Genomic DNA, 9,174 nt, shown 5'->3' on the forward strand with positions numbered 1-9,174 from the left:
TTTTGAAACGCTGTCACCATTCATATATTTACAATGTTATTATTTACTAAGCCAGCATTTTAATCACAGACATTTATCCACATTTACAAACAATAGTTATAGAGCTCAATGACACACAAAACCGAAAGCATAGTCCTCTCATGCGCTCTGCATCAGCTGCCTCATTTGCATGCACACACACTCTTCATCTAAGAATAGCAGCAGGCAGTCAGTGCATTGCTGACTCGACCCACAGAAATCTTTTTATTACAGAGACGTCTTATATTTACAACTGCACAGATTTTAAACCTTTTAACACCTATCGAATTTCGACAAATTTAACATAACAGTTTAACCGATAAACTCCCTGAGTTTTTTACGATCAATTAACCAGTATCTGTCCAACAGTTTCTGGCCTCATCTCTAAAATCCCTAACTCAATTTAAAAGTGTCCAACACCCAAGGTCCAACCTTTGCTGCCCAAAAAAGCGCAGATACCGTTCCAAACGGTAAGGAGATTCTAACTCCTAGTTATTCTGGAGTGCCCCAAGCTCCACAGTGACCAACTGACTATCCCTCTTCGAGGACAATGCATAAGCGTCCTTTGCATTGGCAAGCGTTACCTCTGAGCACTGCGCTTCCTACCAGTCCAACTGGCGTTCTTGAGTAATTTATAATACTTTGGAACAACAGTAAAACACCCAACCAAGTGTAAGACTGAAGCAGGTCCAACCTTATAACCAAAAAATAACCAAATTCCCTAACCTACTAAACGGTCCAACCGTATTCAATCATTACCAGCAGTCCAACTGCTTTAAATCCTCAGATTCTTATCAAAATCAAAACAGACATGCACCAGTAACTTCAGTGAGTAGACTTAAATTTTATCATGTCCAATTTGGCACACTTTGGAAATAATTCAACAGGTAGTGCCTTACCTTTTGGATAAGCCGGCTTATGCCCACTCACTTCAACCACTGGAATTCATGTCTGCCCGTCTGACCACCTCGGACCACCGCTCACACCTCCACTTTTTTCCCTTACTCAACCACCGGACGAAGCCCCCAAATGTTAAGATTCAATCATTGAGAAAGGGTACAAGAGGTGATCGAAAAATAACCACACTGGTCCGGCCGGGTGAAGTCAAACGAAGATTTTAATTCACATGTGGGAAGATCACTGAACACAGCAATTGATCTTCAACTTACTAAAGCACAAACAATTATTTTATAACATCAGGGTTTGTTTACTGACGCCCCTTCATGCGTCACAGATACATTTTATACATAGATCAGATCAACATCATCATGACTTTTCACCTAGAAAATCATCTTCTATTTTCATGGCTAGCCCTTCCTGTCTACCTTTCAGTTCTTGTCTTGTTCCTCTTTCTTGCCGAGACACCAAGAAACGGTTCCTCTTTTACCAAGACAATTTTGCAGTTACAGCCAAACATAACTAACCTCTCCTCTAAATAAATCTAATTTAAAGTGTGTGTGTGTGTGTGTGTGTGTGTTGACCTCACATGCTCTTTGTGTCACCTCTTCACCTACTGTCTGTGTCTCGTCCTCAAATGCTCTTTCTCAATTCACCTGTTGCACTTCTGACCTTTTACCAGACCAGAAGCTCACTGAGACTATGTGTATGTCTTCTACTAAATAAATGTTTTAACCAAAAACCTCTACTAAAACCTTAATACAAGAATATGAACATATAAAAGATAATAAAATAAACTGATATAAGTGTTTTGTAAGCATGTATTGCAATTCCTTCTATGTTCTAGTTTTCCCTCAGCATGTATCACCTGAACAGTCACGTCAGTGAGGCTTACGACCTTTAAAGAACCTGAACATCAACTCAAATAAGCACAGATATGCAATATGTATAAAATGGTTATAACTGCACCTGAAATACAAAGTTAGCATCATCATAAACATCTTAAGGCCATCTTAAAGCTATCTATTACCTTGTTAAAGCAATGATCATACTGCAGATTATATTATGCTGGTAAAATACTTTTTGTTCATCCCCACAACCTGAATGTGGGCAGCCCATGTCAGGTCTGAGGAGATGTGGACACCAAGATACTTGAAGGACTGCACCCTCTCCACTGGAGCTCCATTGATGATAATGGGCTTGTAGTCTCTGTGCTGACCCCTTCTGAAGTCCACCACCAGCTCCTTGGTCTTGCTGACGTTCAGCTGGAGGTGGTTGTCCTGGCACCACGATGCCAGATTCTTCACTTCATCCATGTAGGCCGTGTTGCCCCAGCTGACCTGGATGACTTACGCCGCCACCTGCAAGGACTTTTGGCAGCGGGGATAATAAAAGAATCAAGGAGTCCCTATGCTTATCGTCTTGGCACGAAAGAAAACGGGGCGGTTGCGCATGTGTGTGGACTATCGGACCCTGAATCGCAGAACTGTCCCTGACCAATACACAGTTCCTTGCATTGACGAGGCGTTGGACTGTTTGTCTGGCAGCAGGTGGTTCTCTGTCTTGGATTTGCGTAGTGGATACTACCAAATTCCCATGGCAGAAGAGGACAAGGAGAAGACCGCTTTCATATGTCCTTTGGGATTCTTTCAATTTGAGAGGATGCCCCAGGGGATAACAGGAGCTCCCGCGACCTTTCAAAGAGTAATGGAGAAAGCAGTGGGAGACATGCACATGATTGAGGTCATAGTGTACCTTGACGATTTGATCGTGTTCGGAAGAACTTTGGAAGAACATGAGCAGAGACTAATCAAAGTTCTTGACAGACTGGAAGAGACTGTCCTAAAATTGTCCATCGACAAATGTCAGTTCTGCAGGCCACAGGTGACATATGTTGGACACATAGTGTCAGAGAAAGGGATTGCCACTGACCCAAGCAAAGTTGAGGCGGTAGCTCGCTGGAAGCAACCCACCGATCTCCCATCACTGCAGTCTTTCCTAGGGTTCTGTGGGTATTACCGTCGCTTCATAAAGGACTACTCCATCATTGTCAAGCCGTTAATCGAACTATGTAAAGGTTACCCACCAACCCAGAAAGGAAAGAGAGCTGTCAGAGTCCCAGAAAAGACCTACCATCACGTAAATGAACCGTTTGGGGACAGGTGGGATGCTGCATGTACAGAGGCTTTTCAGAACATTATACATTCTCTTACAAATGCACCTGTTCTGGCATTCGCAGACCCAACCAAGCCTTATGTGTTGCACATTGATGCTAGCCTTCAGGGGTTGGGTGCTGTGCTCAACCAAGAACACCCAGAAGGGCTGCGACCAGTTGCCTTTGCTAGCCGAAAGCTTAGCTCATCAGAGAAAAACTACCCCGTGCACCAGCTTGAGTTTTTGGCGTTGAAGTGGGCTGTAGTTGACAAGTTTCACGACTACCTGTACGGAGCACAGTTCACTGTGAGGACGGATAACAAGCCCCTCACATATATCCTCACCACAGCCAAGCTCAATGCCACCGGGCATCGGTGGTTAGCTGCTCTTGCCACTTACGACTTCACTCTCCAGTACCGACCTGGAAGCAGTAACATTGATGCTGACGCGTTATCGCGCAACCCCTTACCAACAGAGGACACTGATTGGCAAACTCTGCCCTTGGACAGTGTCAAAGCTCTGTGTAAGCAGATCTCCTGTAGAAAGTCAGCAGGAGGAGGGGCAGTCAGCTTTGCTGAATCTTTAGGGGTTTCCCCTGAGGCACTCCCAGAGTGTTTTGTTTTCCCCACTCATCTTGACTACGGGTGTTTGACCCAGATAAGCAAAGCCGAGCTTATCAAAGCACAAGACAAGGATCCAGTGATCGCTCCTGTAAAGAAATCCATGAATGGAGCGATTCCCTTTACTTTCGACCAAAACTCCAATGCAGAAGCCATGTTGCTTCAAAGAGAGGCAAACAAGTTGGCAATCACTGATGGAGTACTCTACAGGAAAGTACACATCAGCTTGTACTACCCCGAGAGCATGTTGCCATGGTGCTTAGATCACTTCATGATGAGTCAGGTCACCTGGGGGTGGACAAGACTGTGGAGCTCATACGAGACCGATTCTACTGGCCTAGGATGAGTGCAGAAGTTGAGCAGTACATCATGAATTGTGGGAGATGTGTTGCACGTAAAGCACCTACACAACGAGCTGCACTATTGAACCAGATCACCAGTAGTGGGCCACTAGATCTCGTGTGTATCGATTTTCTATCCCTAGAGCCAGACTCTCAGGGATATGCTAACGTTCTGGTAGTGACTGATCACTTTACCAGATATGCACAAGCTTTTCCAGCTAAAGACAAAAAAGCCTCCACAGTAGCCAAGATTCTCTGTGAGCGGTACTTTGTGCATTATGGACTTCCGGCCCGGATACATTCCGACCAGGGACGTGATTTCGAGAGTAAGCTGATCCATGACCTTCTGAGAGTGTTGGGAATCCAGAAATCCCGGACAACGCCTTATCATCCCCAGGGAGATCCACAGCCAGAGAGATTTAACCGGACGATACTTTCCATGCTGGGAACCTTGGATCCCAAGAAGAAACAGGCGTGGAATCAGTCCATCAGTCATTTGGTACACACGTACAATTGTACGCACAACGAAGCAACTGGGTACTGCTTGTGTTTGGCAGGGAGGCCCGGCTGCCTGTGGACATCTGTTTCGGAACAAACGACCAGACACACAGCAGTTTGACACATCACCAGTACGTAGCTAAGCTGAAAGCTGATTTGCAACAAGCTTACCCTCTAGCGACAGAGGCTGCTGACAAAAGTCATCAGAGAAACAAGAAAGCACATGACAAGCATGTGAAAGAACAGACCTTGGCACCAGGAGACCGGGTGTTGCTAAAGAATTTTGGTGTCACTGGAAAGCACAAGTTGAAGAATAAGTGGAGAACTGCACCCTATGTTGTGCTTGACAAAATGCCCCGTCTACCAGTATACAGAGTGAAACCTGAGAAGGGACTGGGGGTGGAGAAAACGGTGCATCGTAACCACTTATTACCCATAGGGTATCTAGTGAGACTTCCAGATGATAGTGAACCAGAGGTGTTTGATAGACCTGTCACTCGATCCCAAAGGGGACTCGCCAAGGCTAAACCAGTTGACAATCAGGGAGGTGCAATATCTTCTTAAGAGTCGGAATCCGAAGATGCATGACACAATTCCCATATGTGGATTGTGAAAACCTTCTGTCACTGTCAGAACAGCTTCTGAGGTCAAGGTCAAAAGCCAAATGTGTTGGATCTTGGGAGTTCAACCACTGATTTGGCAGATATTGAAAGAAATCCAGATGATCATAACCCTCCAGATCTCCATCTAGACCCTGAGGCAGTTACAGTGATTGGCCCTGAGGAGGGAACCGAAGAGAGTGGGATGTCGCTGGAAGGAGAGGAGCATCCAGTGGGCCGTCCACAGAGACTAAAGAGGCTTGTGGTGAGACTGAGTTATGATGAACTCGGGCAATCATCAGATCACCCTGTAGTGGTTTTGAGCCATGGGGTTTTGGTGGGAAGTGGCACTTATAGACATTCACGAGATCACATTTGCCAGACTTCATGGTGTCACCCACTAGCACTATGCCCTTCCTGTGTTAAATTAGAGCTGGACTAACAAAGCACAGATTTTTGTGTTTATAAATCTGTGGGGTTTGATAGGGGCATCAAACGCATTTAGAAGGGGGAGGGTGTAGACCGGATGGGAATTTGGGAGTAGATACTCGTAATTCCCATGGACTTAAACGCCACAGTAACATAAGGTGTTCACAACTAATGTTATGCGATGTAACTGTACCCTGAATGTAATTTGCCCTGTAATATGTCACAAGGTAAATACAGGTAATTAGCGCAATGAAACTGTTATGTTACTCATAAGGTATTATTTTATGGTATGTAACTCTGAAGAGAGTTAAAATATTGTTCAGAGTTCTAATTTTCTGGAGGCCCGTGAAGGTAGCATGAAACGGGACCTGTGTATCTGTTGCAATGGAGGAAGAGAACGGCATGGAGAGATGCACGAGGTTAGCTGAACCAAAGTGAGAGACTCAGCTAGTTTTACTGAGGTTAACTAGCACAAAAGAGTGTATGACTAGAAAGCCAACCCTGGGAGAGCTTCGCAACAGAGTGTGGATGAAGTGACTTTTTGTTTCAACGGTCGCACCACCGTGTAAAACTGTGTTTCCAGCTACGACTGCCGAGGCTAAAGGCTAGCCCGGACTGCTTGGCTGCGCCACGGAGGCAGCCGCTATGGAATGTCGGAGAGCTGGACAGTGACTGGCTAACGCGCTGTAGCAGAGACAGCATCCGGTCCGCAGGGAGAGCGGAGAGTGGATTTAGTTTGGGACTGGTGAACGGCAACCTACCGAGCAACTGAACTGTAAGTTGGACTTTCGTGCTCTTACTGGGGAGAAGAGGATTTTTCTCCATCGTCCGCCGTGAGCAGCAAACAGGCCTGCAACAACTGTGAATGTGAGTGTGTGTGGAGCCCATGTGTGAATATTGTGGATCTAGTGGATTATATAGCATATTTTTGAGTGTATATTAGTGAGTCACTTACCAAGAGGTGATAACATAATTTGTGTTGTTTAACATAATTTCAAAGGGAATTATTTCATTTACACGGCATGTTTCATTTGTTTATGAAGCTGGATATCATTTGAGTTAAGAAAAGGGTGTGTTGTACATTACTTTTCCGGCCCTTACATTCAGTAAACGTTTGGTTTGTGTTAAAGAGTTGTCTGGGGTTGATTCTTTTACTACTGGTTAAGTCTAACTTGCAGGCAAAGGTTTACTGATAGTTTCCCCGATTCCTGTCTATACCAGAACCTTTTGTGGTATCTAGGCTGTAACGAACCTAACGCCCCGCCTAAGGGGTCCAAACTGAGGTAAGTGGATTTAGACTCAGTATCACGGGTGGGGTGCTACATAACTGTATTCCGTTGCAGTTACCGTTTAAAAAGGTGGTATTCCAAATACAGTTACTTTGTTGAAATAAAGGGATTACACAGCGGCCTTTTCCTGTTTCATATGTTTGGCTGTCCCCTCTCTATTTACCTAATGTCCACCTGTAAGGAAGAGGACTCCCTTACTGCATTTATTTATATTATATTATCTGTATAGCACTTTAGAGCACACCTTTCACTTTATTAAAAGCACCTTATCAAGCACTTTATTTAGCATTGCACTTTAAGCATGGATTTGCACAGAAGAAGTTTAAATATTTATTGACTATTTATTGGGAATTTTAAAATCAGTTGGTAGCCTTGTTTCAGATCCTGCACAGCTGCTCCTCGTCAAGGAATGTGGTGGTTGTCTTTGAGGAGAAAAGAATGGTGATTGAGATTGTGATTAAGGTTTACCAGTAAGGAAAACTAATGCAAATGTGTGTGTGAAATCTAGGAATAAAAGTGGTGCAAATAGGTGTTTGTAGGATAATGGCTGTATCCCAATTCAGGGTCTGTTTAATAACGAAGAACATTAAAACATTACTGTTGGCCACATGTCGGCAAAGTTATGTGACAATAGTGACGTTTGTACTAACTTGGTTTTAAAGCCTTTACTTTAAAATATACGCCGTTCAATAGCTGACCTTAATCTTACAGAGAATGATCAAAGCTCATGTAGAAACAAACAAACAAACGAACAGAAGATTTTCTCCTTCATTTCTGTCAAACAAAGCTGTATGAAACGTTTCCAGCTGTTATTATCATGGTTGCTAGGCAACCTGGGCAGCGCGACGGAGGCTAGACAGTCTCATTTCACAAGCCTCCCACTTCCGGCCTTAGCGGTCTTTGAGTACGCGGTCTTTGAGGACCGTTAAGGCTGCGTACTTTAAGGCTGCAGACCCTGAATTGGGATACAGCCAATGATTACTCACCTTTCTTGCCTGTGTTCTCTTCAAGGTGTTTGGGCAAATGTTTTCCCGGGGGTCCAGACACCATTTAAAAGTTCCAGGAGAGACCATTGGTAAAGAGAGAGTGGTGAATCTTGTTGTGCTTGGGTTTCTGGGTTTTTATAATATTGGGTTTGGTGTAACATTAAGTGTGAACTATTTATTAATATGAAAATGTGAAATGTTTTTATGTATATATTTATAATAATTGATATATTGTATACTGTGGTGGAAGGTTGGGATTTAAGAATTTACCTGAGAGTGGAATAATGGTTTAGTCTGTGACAGCTGAACATATTTAAGGCTGCCAGTTGTCATTAGAGTGTGGATTTTGTGCTGTGAAGAAGCTCAATGAGTTAACTGTTGTAAGGAGAGCTGTATAGGAAATAAATACTTTTGTTCCACTACACTTGGTCCATCTCACTGTGTTTCCAGCCGCTAAGGGCCACCCTGTTACACCACCCTACTGTTACTCATTTTATATAAAGATTTAAAAATCTAGTTGGTATTGGTATGGTGAGTATCCTTCAGTAATAATAATAAATCACACAGCAATAGTACATTCATGTAGTTGTAAAAAGCAAGATTATATATTACGTAATCCAAAGTATTCAAACTTACATTACTCTCATTGAGTAATGTAACAGAATACGTTACAAAATACATTTTGGGGCATGTATTCTGTAATCTGTAGTGGAATATAGGGCTGGGCCATATTATACCGTTCACGGTAATACCGGTATAATGTTAGGCAACGATAGGAAAATGAAATATCGCGATAGAATATGAGTAAAACGCGCATGCGCAGTGGCTTTGTTTTCATACGCACATGGCCGATTGTTGAGTGAAACAAATGAACCAGAATTGGTTTGTAAAAATGGTGCAACTTCAGTGATGTGGAACTGGTTTGGTGTTTGTCCGTCAGATACATGACAAAGCACCTTTTTTTGCAGAACATGCAAGCGGCCGTCGTTATTGTCGGACTAAGATGCTCTTAAATCTGGGAGTAATCTGGGTCCTAAACTCCATATCCTTCAGGTCAAACGAACACTGCAGCATCACTGAGAGTTAAAAACTGTCTAAATTCTTTCATCTTTAATAAAACGATCAGCATTGCTGCTTTACCAGGTGTAACTATGAAGTTTAACTTCCAGGTATCCATGAAAACAAAATTTATTACATTTAATGAGCCATTCGCAGTTTCACTGTACCGGCCGCGTGTACTTAGACCTGCATGGCTTAATCTTTGAGACAAGCATATGCTACTGGCAGGATCAACCAGGTAGCCCCTCAGGCGGCGGCAGCGGCGCGCACGCACGCGCTCGCTC

This window comes from Aulonocara sp. 'chitande type north' Nkhata Bay, linkage group LG22 (genome assembly GCF_057382095.1).
Source record: "Aulonocara sp. 'chitande type north' Nkhata Bay isolate Kocher_YH1m ecotype deep benthic linkage group LG22, A_spYH_male_GT1.1, whole genome shotgun sequence".
NCBI classification, from domain to species: domain Eukaryota; kingdom Metazoa; phylum Chordata; class Actinopteri; order Cichliformes; family Cichlidae; genus Aulonocara; species Aulonocara sp. 'chitande type north' Nkhata Bay.